The following is a 20,968-nucleotide window of genomic DNA, read 5'->3' on the forward strand; positions in this document are numbered from 1 at the left end:
TTGACTGTAAGGGAGGCGGTTCTGACGAATAGCTGAAAAAAGGGGCCCCGCTTTAAGACACTGCCTGATAATAAAGGAGAACAGGATGAAGACATGTTGTACATCCTCTGTGCATTTGAAGAAAATGGCTTTAAGTGTCTGGAGTAACACATTAAAACACCTCTTAATGTTTGGGATTTTGAAAATGAATCTTTTTTACTTTAATTACCTTAGTTGCAATGAGCTGTTGCTCAGAGGTAAGATAAGTTGTTTTTAATTTATTTATTTATTTTTTATATATATATTTTGCCTTTTGGGCAGTGAGCCACCTATTACAGCCATATATTAAAGATGAAATCTATATTTTTGTTTTTCAAAATATAATTTTACTTTCACATTGCTGTATTATTTTCTTTATGAAACCTAAACAAAAATAACGTGCATCAATTCTATTATAGATAAGCTGTTCCATGTTATACTAACTTTTCCTTCTTTTCTTCCTGACTGCTCCGGCCTGAAACATCCTGCTGGTGTTTGACTGTAAGGGAGGCGGTTCTGACTCGCAAGACCCGGAATATGAATATCTGGCTGAAGGGGAACCACTTTCAGAAACTGTCTGATAATAATGGAGAACAGGATGAAAACAAATTGTACATGTTTGGTACATTTAAAGAAAACTGCTGCATGGGTTTTAAATGTGTCTGTAGTAACATGCTGAACATTTCGTGGTTGTTGGGATATTTTGTAATGAACCGTTTTAGTTTAATTTCATTCATTGTAATGACCTCTTGAGAGGTCAGAGAAGATGTTTTCCATTGTTCACTATTTGGGGAGTTAGCTTTCTGCAAGCCTTTCAAAGGTGAAACTTTTAACGTTTGTTATATTTGTTTATTTTATTTTTTCCAATACATAGACTTTGTTTTCTACATTGCTGGTGCTACTGAGCAAACACTGAACAACAAAAATGTTGTGCAACATGTGCATCTTTGGTGTTTGGGAGTTTTAAGGTAAACTTCAAAATTCACCATCATGTTTCTACTGCCTGGACATAATATTAACATTTTTGGAGAGGCTCATCTGGAAATCTATAAGGGAATCTCTTAAGAGTTTCTGTGGAGTGAGCAAAAGATTAGGGTGATGGTAAGGAGGCAATTCGACCATGAAGACTTGGAGCTCATTATGATGAATCAGCAAAACATTCAAAAACATGCTAAGCCTCTATAACAAAAGGTTCATTGCTTTAATGCCAGTAAAGATTTTTCAGTTCTATATTTAAAAGGCTATAAACCATTTACATTCTTCTCCAGATCCAAGATTTCCTTCCTTTGACTCAGAGATCAGCTGATCCAGTGGCTTCCTGTATAGACCAGATATTTGTTTTATTTGCTTTCTGTTTAATTTTGCCTTGTTTAGTTTTTTTTCTGTTTGTTGAAACACCTTGTGTTAATTTTTCAAGGCACCATATAAATAAAGTTTTTATCAGGAACTTTAAGCAGGTATTAGTTTTCATTAAGCGAACATTTTGGCATTACTTTTTCATTGATGTATCATTTTCTAATCTAAAATGTCGTCTTTGCATCAGTTGTAAGCAGAAAATCATTAATAAAATAAAGGTTTGAAAGCAGTCTCTTTGGAATTGATCTGTTTCACTTATTTGTTACTAAAATAAATGGACTTACAAAAATAGAACTTATTGAAAATGACTGCATGCACAACTATAGATATTATGTACTACATTTATTATAGTCATTATGCATTAAAAAGAGCAAAATCACTCTCCTAACCAAATAAACCATCACAGGACCAGTGAATAAAGACATATTTAGTTTAAGAATTTATTAAAAAGCATTTGTCATATGTTATCTTCAAATATTGCAGACATCTTTTTTTGTACAAAAACAAAACAAAAACAACCTCATCAACTCTTGCTAATGGCACAATGGCTGTAGAACTTTGCATGGATCTAATGTACTGAAAAATAAACACTGATGGAAAGATTAATAAAAAAAATAAACAAACAAGAGGAAAAGTGCTTACTATATTGGTTACATTCTCCACAAATCACACCAGTAAAACTGAGCTTTCAAGTTTGTATGTCTAATAAAGAATAGAATCATAAATGAAGAACTAAAACTAATGTAAGGCTTTAACCTGAAGATCCTAATGAAGAACAGCTGAAAGAGGAAAAAATAGGACTGATTACACATTGTCACACAGATATCGATTTCACACATCGTCACAGTCAGACTGCATGCATGCAGCCATTTTTCTCAGTACTGGTACATTTACATCATGTCATCATCTCCTCCTCCGTACATGTCGGCCAGTTTCTTGAAGCGAGGGCCAAATTCTCTGAGGGAATCGTAGTCCTGGTCTCCGTCGCTCGAGGAGCACAGAGACGAGAGTTTTTCTGCCTCAGAACCGCCTCCTTCCAAATCAAACACCAGCAGGGAGTCGTAGGCGGGAGCAGTCGGGTCGTTATCTGCCGCCTTTAGGTTCTGTGTCGTAGAGTGAAATATGTTATAATGCTCAAAGGCTTATTTTCCAACAGAAGTAAGTTCTTTAGCGATGTTCTGAACTCGCATCATCAATGAAGCCGCCGATATCTTCTGGGTTGGCGGGTCGAGGTTTATACACAACAGGCCGTGTCTGAAAAACTGGAGCCACTTCATCCCTGAACACATGGGGACGGTTGTCCAAACCACGGTGGAGAACACCCAGATCAAAGTAGTCCTAATGGAGAATAATGCAAAATAAAACTTCCTTTTAGATTACAAGGCATGAAAACAGTCACTGGATTGTCAAACCTGACAGATTTAAATACGTTCTCATGAACAGTTATAGCCATCTGCCCCATGTAAAAAATATTACATGTAAACAATGTTCCAGAGTATAAATCTTGATTATATAAGCAGCATTTACCTGGTTCTCCTCTCCGCCTCCCTCCTCATCATAACAAAAGATGTCGTCTCTGATGTTGTAGCAAAGGTTGTCCCTTCTTTGGCTTGTTTTTATTTGCCAACAGTAGCAGCAGCAGGACCAGCACTGAAAGAGCATAAAGTTGACATGATTTCTCATTTCAAGAGCAAAGACTGGACAGATCAAAACCATTAGCAATTTTTCTTCAGACCAACTTTCTTAGAGAGAACCCATATTGATCTAGAAATGTGGTAAATTCTTAAACTCACTAAGTAGCAGGAGGACGCCACCGAGTATTCCCAGGATGACTGGCATGCTGGAGCCAGCAATAACTTTCTCTATGCACCTCACTTCTTCTCCAGTGCAGTCACACACTTCAGCTTCGATTGTGTTGATCTGAAACAGGCCCTGGTTGTCTGAAACCTTCATGCCCACTTTGTAAGTTCCACTCTCCAGCTCACGTGTCAAAGTCAGAACAATACCAGTTTCTGAAAAAGAAAAATATACAATAAACACACTTAAAAAACTAATTCCTACATTGCCAATTGTTTTGTCAATACAAGTTTCTTTTCATCAAGTCTTATTCCATTCCCACCACAAACATTTAGATTTGTTTTATTCAGTTGATATTAAGCAATATTTCTATTTTATTATAGGCAGGTTTTATTTGCAGCAGTAACTTTGGGTTGGTCAGCTGTCTCCCAGATAAACAGAAAAGTCAACAGGCCTTTGGAATCATTTACATCACCATGATTACAGAAACAGCAACAAAATACGGTGATATAATTGTTAGTTCATATCAGTCATTCCTAGTTTACATACTGTTGTCGTTCATCCTAGCGGTCCAGTTAGTCTTAGCAGAGTCCAGTAAGACGACGCTGTATGGAAAAGTAAAGCCTGGTCCATCTTTATCTGTTACACTTAGCAGCTGAGAAACTGGCTTCTTGTTACACATCTGTGGAAACAAAATGAATTTAAAACACTGATGGGATTATGCTACAGTATATTTGTAATTTTCTATTTAACAATTGAAAATTAAGTCAAACTATAACTCTGAAGCTCCTGAATAGGTAGGTGCAAAACGTAAATGATCTGGTCCTGGTTCAGGTGGAGGGTACGTACTTTAACTAAACGATCGTCAACGGAGGGGGGGTTGTCGTTGACGTCCTCAAGTGTAATGATCAGAGTTCCAGTTCCTGTAGCTGGGATCTGATCTGGAGACATGGAAGATAAAAAGTAGAAGCATGAATAGTCCTGTTGACACCTTCAATGATCTACTGAGGAAGGAGTCAAAAATCTCTACAAGAAAAGTTTGAGAAATTCAGAACTGCTCCAGATGATAATATTCTAAAGAACTCTTTTCAAGGCAAGCTTTACACTTTTAGCTCAAACCATTAAATTCCTTTTAACTTGCAGTGATTCATATAGATTTCCTCCAAAACCATTAAGACAGTTCATCCTCACACCTACCATCATCATCATATGCACCAATCAATGCTGTGTATTTATTCTCTTTGACAGCATTATCTTCTCTGTCCATTTTGTTTCTCACTTTTATCTCACCAGTACCCTTATCAATGACAAGCCAGCCAGCTGGGTCATCGAGTATTTTATACCTGAACATCAAGGACAAAAATTTATATAAATAACACAAAGCAGGACTTTGTAAGCAGTATGATCAAGAAAAGAGATTACTTATCTACAACATAAATTTAAAATATGCAGGCTGTGACTCTTCAAGATGGAGGATTTTCAGGTTCCTTACATGACTTTCTGTTTGCGTCCAACGTCTGGATCAGTAGCTATGTATCGCACCACAGTGCTGTTCTCAGCAAGATCCTCACGTTTGGAAACATGCTTCTCTTTAGGATCAAAGATGGGAGGTTCATTGACATCCTCCACAGTCACCACCACTGTAGCAGTGGAAGTGACCAAGGGGACAGCAAAAGGAGCCTCATTCTCCACTGTGACCAGTAGAGTGTGCTTACTGGTTGTCTCAAAGTCCAGACCCTGGTTTAGTGGAAGAAATGTTTAATGGTAACTCAAACATGAACAGTTTAGGCTGAACTTCAGCTGATAAATGTAACTGAATTTTGCTTAAAAACAAAATACTTTGAAATAGTTACATTTGGTCCAACAGTCAGAACCTGCTGTTCCTCCTACCTTAGCAGTAGTGATGATTCCTTCTTGTTTGTTTGTTCCTGTTTCCACAGTAAACAGATTTCCTGGATCTCCATCAATGATGCTGAACTTTGCATTCCAGGCCATGGTATGAGGCTCATCACCGTCCGTCACCAACATCTTAACAACTAGAGCGTCTACTTTATTCTCTTCAACTGTGGCTTCATACTGAGAGGAGACAGAAGACATTTTTAAGGTTGCTCACCACAACAAATTCCAAATTATCTTCACACATTTGCATACATATATACACATTTATCTACACAACTTGTCCTTTAACCCTTGGGGATTCTTGGCTGACCAAAATGGGAAATCCTGCTTTACTGCTTTGTTTGATACTCAACATCTCAGTTGGACTAAAAGTTAATTCTATGAAACTTGGCCAAGACTTTTTTTAAATTTTCTTTTAAAAATTTATTGTCCCTTTGATTATAAGGTATGCAGAACAAAAGATAAGCACTTTGTGTACACTTAAAACCTTCTGTCCCATTTTGGTCCCACTGACTGCTATTATAACCACATATTTTCAGTGAACAGTTATCACAGCATTTTAAAATAACTTTTCAATGAAAACCAAACTAATCCAAGATTCTGTCTTCAAAACACAAGAAAAACTTGTTTGGGTGTGATGACCTCCCTGATATCACCACAGGCGCCACCCTTTTAATTAATTGAGTTAATTATTTACTATTAGATGAGAGGAACAGCCTGTTTATGCAGGTGCATCTTCAGTTAGGTTAGTTTGCTGGTAATTTCTCTAAGAGACAACCAGGACTAGAGAACTCCATGGAGATGATTTTACCAGATTACAAGTCTGAGGATGATGAGGATGTCTGATGTAAATATAAGCAGAAGTCAAAATTCATATGAGGGGCTGGAATTGCAGCCTGGCAAAGGAGGACTCTGCAGCTGAGAGGAGGAAGAAGCAATGGATGATGGGAAATCTCCATGGAGAAAAAAGAGAGGAAAATCAGGATCTTCCACATATGAAAAGTCTCTGTCATACTTTTCTCCTCATATTTTAACTCCAGGATTTCTCTCTTGCCAGAATCTGCAGGCCTTTGACTACATTCATCTCTCTTTACAGACTTCCTGCAGCTAATCCTGCACTTCTCAGACCTACAGGGGAGGTCATCAGTAAATATATGGAATGATTTGGGTGAGAAGGAGCAGGTTTGGTGTCTACATGTTAAAAATACTGCATATTTTGTTTTTTGCCCCTTCAAAATAATTTTATTTTTTTCTGGACAAAAAGTTAAGTTTATCTGTATAGTAGCAACGAGGCAGATAAAAGTGCTTTATATAACAAAACAGGTATAAAACTAGGGCTGAAACTATTCCTCTAATGATTAGAGTATATTGATTATTAAGATTCCTCGAGAAAAACTTATCTGTCTCAAAGCTACGTCAAATTATGTTTTATTATGTAGCGCACCTTGTTCCACCCAGATGACTATTGGTCGTGGGCAGCGATCTTACTTCTATCTTACAGTCGTTGTGAAGTGACAGCAGCATGGTGTCGAATTGTGTGGCGTTTTGTCAGGGTTTGGGGGACAAATAAGGACGGTTGAACTTTGTGGTGTGATGGTTGGACTATGACAGTTTTTCTGGCATCAGGATTTTGAACCGAACAGTAGGAATGGTGCAGAGAGAAAGAGATCTGATTCCTTGGATAATTGTAAAAATATTCTAAAGAGAACTCGATTAATTAAATATTCTTTTACAAGGGCCCTAAGTCAAACCATAGAAAATATTTTAAAAATGAGAAAATCCTCATATCTCTATCACTGGATAGATCTTTAGTTATTGAACAGATTTAATGCATGAAAAGTGGAAAAAAATAAATACTGAGTTTTTATTGCACCTTTGTAAGATGTACTGTTTTAGGTCATGAATGTACAGAGTGTCAGTTTTAACTCTCATTACTCCAAAAATAATGCGTAAACATCAATACTGTTATTAATTTTTGACGCGGTCAAGGCTGGAATATCCACATCAAAAAGATTCAATTTTGCTGGGGGTTTTTTTCAATATTGAAAATTTGGGGTTTTTCTCAGTCAAACACAAGACGTTTTTAGACAAAACATAGAGAATATCTTTAAAATATGGAAAACATTATATCTGTAAGGTGGTTTTCTTTATTTAAAAAAAATAAAGTTTTAAGTGCAACTAATTTATAAATGGAGACGTTCAAACAAAACCTGTTTAAACAAGTTTTATACAACAGGATTAAAAATTTTAAAAAGTCATGTGTTGTACTTACTCTGGACTCTGTAAAGACTGGAGCGTGATCGTTGCTGTCCGTCACTCTGATAATCACTTTGGTAAATCCAGTCAAACTTTCTCCTTTGTTGTCAGCTACCATTACTTCCAGTTCATACTTTGGGACTTTCTATAGAATGAAATGTTGACTTTAATTAAACAAAGACACTTTTAGTTCATCGTCACTGAACTGTAGAAAATCATCTTTCTAAAATATTCAACACTATTTCAGTCCTCAGTTATCAAGGCAGAGCTTAGATGCCTCTAAGAAAAACTTAGTTTACTAAGTATTTAGGTTCCAACAAACAGCTCATTCTGAGAAACATATAAAAAAAAGATTTAATGAAATCATGCTAATTCATAATTAGGTATGTGTGTTTGTAGCTTCAAGCAGAGAACATAGAATCTGATACAGGACACTGCAGGAGAGGAGGGGAAATGATGGACAGTACAATTGCCTTGTGTTCTTTTCATGTCAACTTCAGTTAATTATAAGTTATAATATTTAAGAATAATACTGAAACTCTTTGTTTCTTGGAGGTTTTATTCTTGGGAATTATTGAATGATCTGTTCTTAAATGCCAGACCAGATTGAATTGTGAAATGGTCCAGATAGAGCAGGATTTAGTTAAACCAATAGAAATCACTATTTTACTCAAGCATTTTGCCAATTTACTTACTATTTTTTCTCTGTATTACTCAAGCATGCATATGTTTAAAGGTCAATGGCATATGTATTTATTTTTATTTGTTACTGTAATTCAGAGCAGGATTACTGGCAGCTTTGCGTTTGAGTGATTCCATTGCAAGGTGCAAAAGGAACAGAGCGGGTTTCCTCTCTGCTCTACTGCTGTTAGATCAACAGCCTGCAAATGTTTCTGAGGTAGGAGGAGAGCACAGCAGCTCTCACTGCAGCTTTATTTTAATCAATTAATCAAAACTGTATAATTAGAACGATGAGAAATTAATCTTAATTTTAAGTTTCAAACATCAGTCAAAGAGACTTGACTGAAACGGCACATAAGAAATTTAACAATAACTTCTGCTTTTGAAACTCTACATCATCTTCCCAAATCTGTGTGTTTCATAAGAAAAATGCATAATCCTAATTCTGATTTTAGTCAGATGAGCCAAAACTGTCAGAATTCTCACCTCTCGGTCCAGTCCAGCTTCGTTGACTCTGATGACTCCAGTTGCTGGATTGATGGTAAACATGTTGGGACTGGGCTCCTCTGGCTTCTGACTCATTATACGGTACCTGATATCAGAGTTGTCAGTATTTGGCTCATCAGCATCTGTGGCCACAACCTGAATCACCTCAAAACCTAATCAAGAGGAAACAACAAACAACAGTGAGAGCAGCAGCTATTTAGATTTAACAGTGAAGGTAAGCTGAACTAAGAAACTCACCACTTTAAAACAATTTGTTCTTGATGTTGACTTTTTTATATGTTCTGTTTACAATGGTGAGCAGGAAACCCATTAAACTGTATGTTATAACTAAGGAATATAATTTATATGAGTAGCAGGTTGATAAAAAAAAATAGATGTCAAACAACATAAATGGCTTACATAGTCCAGTAAAAAGTATTATCTAAATTTAAAAGAGACAAAGCCCAAATTGCTTTATTGCAGGAAACACAACCAGCTGATATTGAGCATGTAAAATTGAACAGGATGGGTTTTCAACATGTTTTTTATGCTTCCCGTAGATCTGGGAGGCGAAGGAGGGGAAAAGGGGGAGGATTTAGCTATTTAGAACTCAACTATGAACACATATCAGAATACAAAGAAAAGGAAGGTTGATATATAATGATAAGATTGATGATACCATGACTGCCCTCCTGAATATGTGTATTTCACCTGACAGCAATTGCATAAACCTGTATAAACTTATATACAAATAACAACAAGGAGTCAGGAAACTTTTCTATGTGGTAGTGACGTCAATGTCCTATTAACCACTAGACTGGATTCTTCTAATGGAAAAGGAGATGGTACACCTTATGGGTGATTTAGGATTAGTTGATGTTTGGAGAGAATATTCCTACTTCTCGTTCCCACACAACATATTTTAGGTTAGATTACATCCTTATGTTCAAGAATGATTTAAGCTGAAAAGATGTGAAGTAGTTCCCTGTACAATTTCTGATTATAATACAGTTTATGCTGATATTTGTCTGAACAGGAAAACTAGAGCTACACTCAGAAATGATTCATGGCAGAGTTAAGTTTTACGCATTTACATCTGTCTGATTTGATCTAAAAGCTTATGTTGTATACATATCCATCCATCCATCCATCCATTTTCTTACACCCTTATCCCATTGGGGCTGGGAGGGTGCTGGTACCTATCCCTAGCTGTCAACAGGCCAGAAGAGGAGGATGTACTTTCTCATCATTCAGGTCCCACAGTTTTTGCACTGTGGGAGGATTTTTTATTTATTTATTATTTTTAACAATACATTACATAATCAGGTCAAGGATACTAAAAAAAACACAATAAATAGTTACAATAACAACTGGTTATATTTTAGTTCTCCCTGATTAGAAATGGTGCACAACACATTGTTAAAAGCCCACAGTTCTAAAAAACCCTTCAAATCCCCGGTGGCTCTGTGGAAACAAAACTCCAATCTCAACCTGGCCTTGATGTTAACCTTCCACAGAGCCACCACGTCGACTTGAGATCAGTGGGAGGAAGTATGTAAGTATATAGTTACATTCTGATCCGTTTTTTTTTTATGTGCAACCTTTGGATTGAGGTAATGCAGTCAAAAGATTTAAACAAAAAGCTATGCCTGAACTTTATTATAATTTTTTAAATCCAAACGGAAAAGTAAAATTTACATCACAAGCTAAAATGATGTATTTCCGATGTTTCACACAGTCGGCACAAAACTGCAGGTCCACCAGAAAGCTGACCACAACTGAACCGTTTCCTCTTTATTGCCGTTTGTTCTTCAAAGTGACGCGCTGCCATTAGCTTAGTTTGCCATTCCACTTCAAAACTTAATGTGTTCCTGGTTCTGTTCATGATTCAGAATTGTTCCTCCTTACTGAACAGCTCTGTGATGGTTTGGACTGTTTTTAGAAACAGTACCAAATGGAAATACAAAAACTAATTTTTGCTTAATAGGCCCCTTTATATGCACCAATTTTTTGTTAAAATTGTTCAAAGGGTCCTGCCAAAAGTTTCAAGCATACTTACAACTTGTAAAAAGTAAAACATTTTCTTTTGCATGTTCATTGTCTGAATCCTGGGAATTTACCTTTTGTCGAAGCCTCTGGAACTTCTCCCTTATAGGTAGACTGATTGAAAACAGGTTTGTTGTCATTCTGGTCAATTACATTGATTATAATTTCCATAGGTTGCTCTGCATCTGTATCACCTCCAGCTGCCTCAGCATGGGCATAAAGCTGTAAAAATGACAATTTCAACATATTAGAATAATATGATCTCTGATTTTATGTTGCAAGAAAAGGTATTTTTTATTTTCTCATTTCATAAATTATACTCAGTATATTTAATCAGAGATGACCAGTTTTACTCGAGTATTTTTTGTAAACTTGATAATTGTTTCAGAATTTTTTTATCTCAGCTTTCTTCAATGTTTCATCTTTAACAGTGAATAGAAAAGCATCAAGCTAAAGGTCCAAGAGAAAACACTGACCATGTACTTGTCCTGCTTCTCTCTGTCCAGTTCCTGTGTGACATACAGATGACCATTGTTTCTATCCATGGTGAAAAGACCAATAGGAAACTCATCAGCTCCAGGACCAGTGATTTTGTACTGGATCTTCTTCACTTTATCGATATCAGAGCGAAACTGGACAACACAGACCAAGGTTATATTCAGATACAATTAAACAAAGCACAAAAAATAGAGGAGGAATACATCTTAAAATACAAGGTATAATTGAAAGAGCAAATAAAATTACACTGAATTATCCATTCATTTTAATTTCTCTTACCGGAGCAAGAAACAGAGGATAAGGTCCTCTGTGATTCTCAGCAACACTAAGAGGAGGGACAAGCAAACAGCCTCTCTTCCTCCTCTTCAGTCCTGGATTAGATTTTGGGAAATACAGAATGGGAACCTGTGGAGCATCCTAAGGAAACAAATATTTTCAAATAATGAGGTTATTAGCAGGACTCTGGAGAACTTCACTGCACTTGGGAGGTGATTCAGATATTGGATTCAAGTGTGTTGGACCAGGGAGACATCCAAGAGTTGCAGGACACTGGTCCTCTAGGACCAGGATTACCCACCCCTGGTTTAAACAAATTGGCTCTTTGGAGGCCTAAACATATCTAAAAACTTGCCAAACTTGGTGGATGCATTAGGCCTGCATAAAATTTATGCATTTTAACATTGTCACAAAAATCATAACAAACGGCTCAACACCACCACTCTGCAACTTTCAAAACACCCTGCTCATTAACCTTTATTGTGGAGGTAGAAAATTTGGTCCACTTCAATCCATTTTGGATTGTGACTTTGATCCCATTTTCACCGTTAACAGACTCCACATTTGATCAAACTCCTCCTAGAAATTTCAATCAATCAGTTTTAAACGTGGCCAGTTTGTTCATAATGAATGGCCAAATAAAAGTTAAGGTGAAAAAAACATCTCTTGGAGTCGTGGTCAAAACCCAACAGGAAGTCTTCCATTTCGGATCAAAGCCACCATTTTGTCTTTTATAGACATGTATTCCTAATTCCTCTTGAAATATAGACTCCAGAGTCACTCAACAGAGTCTTGAGGCATTGAAGATCACAAGTTATCAAAATCTCTTTTGAACGTCAAACCATGTGGGCAACCCTCAAGACCTGACTATTCACCATGAAACATCAAGGTGCTGTTATGGATTCAGTGTTTTGCTCTCTTTTATCCTCTATCTGCTTACACACACACACTGCAGCTTACATAACCATGTTCATGTGTGACTGCCACCAGTCATGTGTAAAAAGACTGAAACTGATTAGACTACCCTTAAGGGAGGGTACAGATTGCAGAAAAGAATAAAAAGATAAATTCACGCTACAGTCTTTGCCTCACTTGGTTTCATCCATAAGGTGAACTCAGTGTGGCCCCAGCGCTGGACGGTGAATGTAACTCTGCATCTGTTCCATTTGTATGACATGTACGGCTTGTAACATTTGATCATTTTTCAGCATTAAAGCCTGTTTTTATATATAACCAAATCTCATTATTTCAAAGTAATTTACACTAAGGGGTTCTGGTCAGGTCCTGAAACTGGCAAATGGACCTGGTGGAACCCAAAGACTAAAATCAATGCACTTCATGAATGCAACAGCTTCCACTTACAAGGTCACAGCTTCAGCAGACTTTCTACATCTCTGTACAGACCTCCACTCATCACATTCACCAGGTCAGTTTTCAGCCAAACTATCAAAACATGCTGATGGGCTCGCACTGAACTAGACTGAAGATTTGGAATTAGGAAGAGCTGCTAAATGTGCCGTCTAGTGGACGGTGCAAGAACGGCGCAAAAACGTTGATTATAACGGGATGGCAGTGCCAAAGCTCCTGCGGTTGCCACTGAGCTGTATGTGGCTTTAAATTTTATTGCCTCTATAAATCAATCATAATCAAGTTTTTTCTTAGATAAAATCCAAAAGCCATTTAGATGACAATCTGAAAAAGGATGTCAATCTGCAATCTTAACAAAAAAAATAAAAAATCTTTTCTGACCCATATCATACCACGTCCTTCCCTACCTGTTTAGTGGCAGAGTCCATCTCAAGCTTTTGGTGACCCTCATGAAGGACAACTTGTCCGTTTACCTGGAGTAGAAAGATCACAGTAACTTCAGCACAGCTTAATGTCAGAAGAGGGTTTGAAAAATAGGACTTCAGGAAGATGATCTTAAATCTATCGTTTCATTGAGCTTGTGACAAGCAGCCTCACAAGAAAGATTGTTTTTCTTTTTTTTCATCTTTCTTTTAAAAACTACTTAGCATTGTAATTTTAGTAACACTTACCCATGCCTGCAATCCAACACCTTATCATTACACTCTATTCTATTTACACACTATTCCGAAAAGTTCAAAATGACTTGAATAAAGGATGAGTTGCATTTTCACACAAAGTTTTTTCAACAGGTAGGTTATATATCCTGGGAAAGTGTTCAGATATGGCTAAACTACGTCCACAAATATTTCAGATATCTCAAAGTAACAGATATAACCAATAGCAAAACATGTCGAAACAATATTTTAAATAAAAGTCAAAACAGCGGGAAGAAACTCCTACCTGGAAAATGACGAATAAAACTCCCAAAACCGCAAACCAGGCGGTCCCCATTTGTGTTTGAAGCCTCTTAGAAAATCCTTCTCGAAGAAAAAACCAACTTTCTTTGTATTCCGGTGCGAAGCGTCTCCCCTTCTGTACTCTGTAAGTAGTTTCAGCGTCTGAATGCGATCAGTTCCGCGAGCTGATCCAGGTACGCTCAGTGTGACGTCAGCTCACAGGTGAGTCCCGATCCGACTTCCTCATATGGTCATGAAGCGCCACACCTGAGGAAGGAGAGACCAGAAGTTTCGCTCACTTTTCCCTTCAGACAAGCTCGCAGATTTACAGAAGATAACGGTCTGTGGCATCCATGTGATTCACTGTAGACAGTGAGCCTGTCTAACTTCAGTGAGCTGCTCTCCATTTAGTCTCATTTCCTTTAACTGACAATTTGTCCAACAAAGATCCGCCTCCTCTTTCTCTTTCTCTCTGTCTCCCACTCACACACACACCCACATTTTAGTTGATGTTGCACCCTTAAAAAGAACTAAAAAAACTCAAAGGTCTTCGCTTTTGTGCAACTTTATTAAAACAAAATCCACGGTTCAGCATACAGCGTGTGTAGTTTTCTGTCTTCTCGTATCTTCACAGGTCATGAACTTTTTTTCCCATCATGCATTGTGTCTTTCTTAAAGGGATATTATCATAACAGAAATCTATGAAATAAAAAAATAATAAAGTAGTCTAATTTAACATTATCACGTTCTCAACATATTTCCAGGGCTCTACATTGACTGAACGTATATTCACATAGAAAACACTCATCCATAAGTCAGAAAAAATGGATGAACATTTTTTTGTGGAACAATGTTGTCCATTGGGACTGCTCTGGGGTGGCAGTCATCTGTAAGGTGAGAGGAGTGGTTGGTTGTTATTGTGGAGTATTATTGGTGGTCTGTGTGGCATGGCTACTGCGATGGGGTTGCCAGTTCAGTGACCGTTGCCACACTTGCTTTGTTGTTGTCCCTGGTCTGAGTTGTGTTTCTTGTCCTTGCAGAGATTTTTAGGTGTTGACTCTCAGGTTAATCTTACCTCCTTCAGGTTAAAGGAGTTGCTACAGGAAGTTTGTGCTTAGTTCACACTGCAAGATTTTTAATGCAGATTTTTCACCTGATTTTCCTCTTCTGACAATCTGAAGGACACACAGATTATCAGGATGGTTCTTCTCATAATAATGTTCAGAAGGACACTGGGATCTAAAATCTGGAATATTCAACATGTTGGATTGTCCTGATCTGATATCAAAGTCAAATGTGACGTGTAGCCAATCAGAAAGTGAGGCGACTGAATGGAGCCCCAGAAAGTCCAGTTCAGTTTTTTCTCCATTAAACATGATCCATAGAACAAGTTCATATTCATTTTAAAGTCTCCAGAAACACCAACAAAAGTAAGTTAAATCTCTCTTCTCTCTTTTTTTTTGGAAAGATAAAACAAATAACTTGACATGTCTGAAAACTCACCAGATAAAGAGGCAAAGTTGTTTGTTGGCAAAACAGCTCAGCTCTAAGTGAAATACACCAGAGAGTTTGTTTTACACCAAAATGTCATTATATTTGTCTATTAAAATCTAGAAAAAGAAAATATGAAAAAGTGATCATTTTACTTACAAGTACATTTAATGCATGGACTGAGAAAAAATGCTAATGTTTAACATTTCCATTTAGTGGAGCACACCTCATGTGGGCTGACTGGTTGGGTCTCAAACTTGTCATTTCAGGAGGGTAAAATTATGAGGTGATAGAAGCTTTCAATTAGAATTAAGATTTCTGAGTTTTACTACGTCAAAATAGTCAGTTTGGAGAGTCCATTTGTAAAACGCTGATGGAATGTTGCTGCCATTATTAACCTGTTGTATACTGAAAACCTTTGAGTGAAAAAAGGGGAGTTTTTGGAGAGCAGTCAAGTTACACAATCTCTCACCAGTCATTCCTCTTTTCCACACGCAAACAAAAGAGGGAAGAAACAAACGATCAATCTAAAGTCATTAGACAGATTAAGGAAGATGTGATGGGAAAGGGACAAGACAGGAGGAGGAATGAGTGGGAAGAGTGGGAGGAAGACAGCAGTGTCAAATTCCAGTTTAGAGCTTCTTGAGTTTAAAGGTTGAATGATTCACTTCCTTTTAGTCTAAGCATGTAAAAACACATCCAAAAATGTCTAGGCAGCAATTTCTTTTACCCTCCTATGAATATTCCGTTCTTAAAACAAAATCCCTAAACCTAAAGAAATGTATCTGTTTAACAATTTGCACCAATTTCAGATTTATGCCAACTGAAACAACTTTAAAATAAGATTTTAGATTGGATATTACTAAAAACCAACAGCATTAATAAGCAGTCAAAAAAATCTATTTGATTCCAATTCAATTAACAATCGTTACATGTGAAGGGATCTCACTCTTTTGAATGTAAGTGTAAGTGGCAGAATAAATATTAGTAAGTATAATTGGCAACGCTGTAAAAGTGAGCATTTACTGCTGCTGCTGTCTTAAGTTCCACATACAATCCATTTCTAAGCTGCAGTGGAGTAATTATTACATTCTGATGATGGAAAAAAAATAAAGAAGAGGGAGAAAAATGTTGGCTTAATGGGATCAACATTTTCATCATGATAGCCAAAAAAATGTTGAAATTGAATGTTTATGTCTAAACCCATGCAGGCCTATTCTAAGGGGATCAATAATATTTACTCTGATCAATGGAAAGATAAGAGATTTGTCCAAAATAGATGAATATTCAATAGCAAAATTTTAAAAATGTTTTTTATTCTTTTCTTGAACATTCCCATGTTCTGGTGTACGCTGAGAGATGGTAAAATCAGATATGATACAAAAATCATTTCACTTGACTAAATGTCAGAATAATTGTTTAATTGTTTCTTTCTTAAATTTCTAAGGTTAATTTTTGCATGACCTTTTCTTGCGTTTTGAATTAGTTCAATTTTAAACTGTATGAGCTTGGTTTAATACTTTTCATCTTTAATAGTTACACATCTTGATTATTTTGTAGTATTACACACACACACACCAAACTGCCACTCCTTAACTTCACAGTTGAGTTGATGTTGCTTTAGGTTTTCAGATTTCACTTTTTTTCCTCCAAATGTAACATTTATTGTTGAAGTCAAACAGTTGCATATTTGTTTCATGGACATATTACCAAAAATTAAAGTAGTTATCTCTCAGGGAATTTGCAAACTATAATCTGTCTTTTTATGTTTTGGATGAATGGAATTTGAATAATTGTTTTCTTCCTCTCTGATTAAACTTTCAGCCCACGTCACACTGGAACACACACCGTCTCCTTCCTGAGAAGAAGATATGACAACATTAGGCTCTGAAGATTTAGAAAAGGCTGACTAGGAGCCAAAGCAGAAAGATTGAGAAATTGTCTATTAAGCATATTCTATGCTTCGTAGTTCAACGCTCTTAGATACAAAGCTTCATTTTCTTCTACTTTTATTTCCAACTTAAAAAAACAATTCATGTAGCTGTGATGAAACGATCCCTGATTTCTATGATTACCAAAGTATCAGTACAGCAGCAGTAATGCTAATTGAAAAAAACAATTACAATTGTATTTAGGGTGTGTTAATGATGTCGTACAGTTGCAGTTATATTTATTGCTTATGTTTAGATTTTGCCTTTTACAAATTTGTCTGTATTTCAGATGAATTTTACTGCATATATGTCACATTATTAGCGGTGAACATGTTGAAATGATTCATCGTTCATTTGCCTTCTACACCTACTTATTCCTGCAGGGTGATGAGGAAGCTGGTGTCTTTCTCCAGCAGTCATGCACCCTGGACAGGCGGCCAGTCTGTTTACAGGACAACACAGAGACCCATAGGGTATATGTGAATCCTTTTGACATGTGTCTTGATGTGATGGTTTTAGATTGATGCTTATTTTCACATAGTGAGGGCAGCATACTCACTTTTAGTAAATTTTCACTTAGAGTTGTTTTCTCTGTAATAATTGCAGTAATCCTGTTATTACTATAGTGTGTATTTTATTTCTTAACTAATTCAGAGAAGCACTGGAGAATTTGTAAATAAAAGCAAAACCAAAAAGCCAAACATTCTGAATGTATACTTTTGTAAAAAGAAGTGATATATTTGCACTTTTGTGAGAAGTGACTGTGAAGGTAAAGTAACCTGTTGGTGCCTAGTGATGTTTGACTGAGGGGACATTGCAGGAAAAGCTCAGTGGGGAAGTCCATTCGTCCACATAGAGGGACTTATCTATACATCTCCAGCTGACAGGAGGATAAAAGCATTTTGATCATCCAGTAACACAGCACTTCCTGTTAAAAGCTCATCATTAGGCTCCTCACAAGCTTTTAGTTTCCATCAAAGATTCAAGGCAGTGGAGTAGTTTGCATTATCAGTGGTTTCACCTAAACACAGTCACATGACCTGAGGTCATGAGCGCACAGAGACGAACAGCGTTCTGAAGAAGAGCTGCAAGCTGAGACAGTTAAAACCTCGATATGTCTGACGTGAGCCGATGTCAGGCTGGGTCGTGTTTCTGCACCAGACAGGCCCAGTCAAAGTCCGAGTGGAATGTGCTGCTTTGTGCTGCCGGCTGCATTAAACTTGTGGTGAACATCGTACAGAGGAAGAGAAATAAGAGCTGCTTCTCGTAACTGTTTCAGCCACTCCTTCTTTCTATGCCTAATCTACATGTGATAAAGTTTTCCTGTTATCCTAAAAGCCTCTGGCATAGTTTCCCACCAGCTTTCTTTGTTTTTACTCTTTGTTTAATCCAAAGTTACCAGAATCCAGTCATACAAATAACATCTGATCGGATGAAGGCGACTAGTGGGAGTTTCACTCTTAGGGGAAAAAAGGAATAGATTAGTCACAATTGTCACAAAGTAGATAAGGATTTTAATTCAAGTTAGTTTAGTCAACTAATTAAGAAAAATAATCTCAAAGAACCTTGTTGTCCAATTCATATTCAGTAAAATGAAAATGTTCATTTCATACACATACAGTTTAATCAGACAGACAGATTTATATCTAATTAAATACAATTCAAATTGACATAATGCAGTCAAATTGCAAAATAAACAGCTGTGCAGGAAATCTGCTCTTAATTTCAAGAATATTAATGGTTGCAAAAACATGAAGAGCTACGGAGCCCTCTAGGGGACATGGGGATTTTTTTTTCTTTTGCGTTACCACGCAAAACTTTTGCGTTCCCTCGCAAAACTTTTGCGTTCCCTCGCAAAACTTTTGCGTTCCCTCACAATACTGTACTGGTCAGTTATGCAGCATAATTGAACACTGTAAGCCTTTCTTACGGAGGGTGCCGTACTTTATGCTTTAATATAAGGTTATGTGAGGTTTTTCTGTGAATGTTAGTATCTTTTTGTGAAATATCTGAAGTTTTATATCTTTCTTTAGGATAGAAAGGCACCACAAACCTACGATATAAACAGAAACTTTCCGTAAGTAGGAAAGAAATAAAAATACATCCTAATTTGGACTATTTCTGAGTTATTATCGCGGGTAATAAATCATCTGACAGTTTTGATTGTGTCTCTGTTGTGTTCGTAGTCTGAATGGTTTAAAGAGCTGCTTTCAGTGCCGCTCCATCTTCGCCTTAACAGACATAAACATGCAGGAAAAAATCGATTTTCAATTTGTTTTTTGCACCAAACAGTTTTTATTATTAACAAGTTTTTATTATTAAAAACACAACAAAGTAATGATGGTAAAGGGCCGCACTGGGTTAACTCGGGGAATCTCATCTGTCCGTGTATCAATCAACTCCAAACCTTTTCTTTGTTCTGTCACAATTATCGATTTATTCCATTTTGATGATCATGCTCCAAACTTTGCAAGGACTGACCGCCCCGCTCACCTGCTTCCTAATACACACAAAGCCAGTATCCTTCCCATTCATACCTGGTGACGTCACTCCCACGTCGACACACTAAGTGTCAAAGCCGCCTGCTCCTGTCATATCAATAATTACTTATTTCATTCATATGGCTCTTACAGAGCCTCAGTGAAAACTTGTTTATTATTATTAACTGTTTGGTGCAAAAAACAAATTGAAAATCGATTTTTTACTGTATGTTTATGTCTGTTAAGGCTAAGATGGAGCGGCACTGAAAGCAGCTCTTTAAACCATTCAGACTACGAACACAACAGAGACACAATCAAAACTGTCAGATGATTTATTACCCGCGATAATAACTCAGAAATAGTCCAAATTAGGATGTATTTTTATTTCTTTCCTACTTACGGAAAGTTTCTGTTTATATCGTAGGTTTGTGGTGCCTTTCTATCCTAAAGAAAGATATAAAACTTCAGATATTTCACAAAAAGATACTAACATTCATGGAAAAACCTCACATAACCTTATATTAAAGCATAAAGTACGGCGCCCACCGTAAGAAAGGCTTACAGTGTTCAATTATGCTGCATAACTGACCAGTACAGTATTGCGAGGGAACGCAAAAGTTTTGCGAGGTAACGCAAAAGTATTGCGAGGTAACGCAAAAGTTTTGCGAGGTAACGCAAAAGTATTGCGAGGGAACGCAAAAGAAAAAAAATTCCCCATGTCCCCTAGGGGGCTCCGTAGTAAAGAGCCAATGTCTGAAGGGAATAAAAAATGGATAATGATGTTATTCTGGACAACTTTATCAACTTAAGACAGAATATAACACAGATAATGTTACAAGCCAGTAGAAATCTTTGGGTGTGACTGCGATAACATTTGTCTTTCACATGATGACTCATTAAAATGTGTTTTTTTTTCTCGTGTCCAGTTTCAGTATTTCAGGCCATGAAGAACCTGGTACTTGTTCCAGAGCAGCTCTACTCTGCAGAAAGGAGAAGGGCGACGACGCACTTTTCAGCAACAAGGCAGTTTAAAGAGTTTTACTTGATCAAACAATCAGAAACGTTACACTGTAAAGAAAGTACAGAAAAGATCACAGTTTAAAACGGACCATGTTCCAGTTATTGTAGAACAAACAAATGGGATTTTAGCCTTGATTTAAAGCAGGTTGGCCCAAGTCCAGTCCTCAGGATCTACTATTCTGCAGCTTTCAGAAGTTCTCCGTTCTCCAGCACCCGAGTCTAATGGCTCATCAGCGTCGTTTAGCTCTGCAGAGAATAAACGGTCAATCTCAGTCATCATGATGGAGCATGCTTAGTATGACAAAAATTCGTCTGCTTGCAGCAAAAACTAACCATAAACACATCATGTGCTTTACTCCAGGATCTTAGTCAAACACTGAGTGTTGTTGGTTTTTGTGCAAAAGTCAGTTTAGGAATTGGTCTTGTA

The 20,968-nt window shown here is 37.0% G+C and overlaps 1 pseudogene; it reads right to left on the bottom strand.

The window, feature by feature from the left end:
• Positions 1-1,790: 1,790 nt before the first annotated feature.
• On the bottom strand, positions 1,791-14,021 carry LOC116712575 (B-cadherin-like; annotated as a pseudogene).
• Between the last annotated feature and the right edge of the window lie 6,947 nt (positions 14,022-20,968).

The sequence above is a fragment of the Xiphophorus hellerii genome, chromosome 22, assembly GCF_003331165.1.
Source record: "Xiphophorus hellerii strain 12219 chromosome 22, Xiphophorus_hellerii-4.1, whole genome shotgun sequence".
Lineage (NCBI taxonomy): Eukaryota > Metazoa > Chordata > Actinopteri > Cyprinodontiformes > Poeciliidae > Xiphophorus > Xiphophorus hellerii.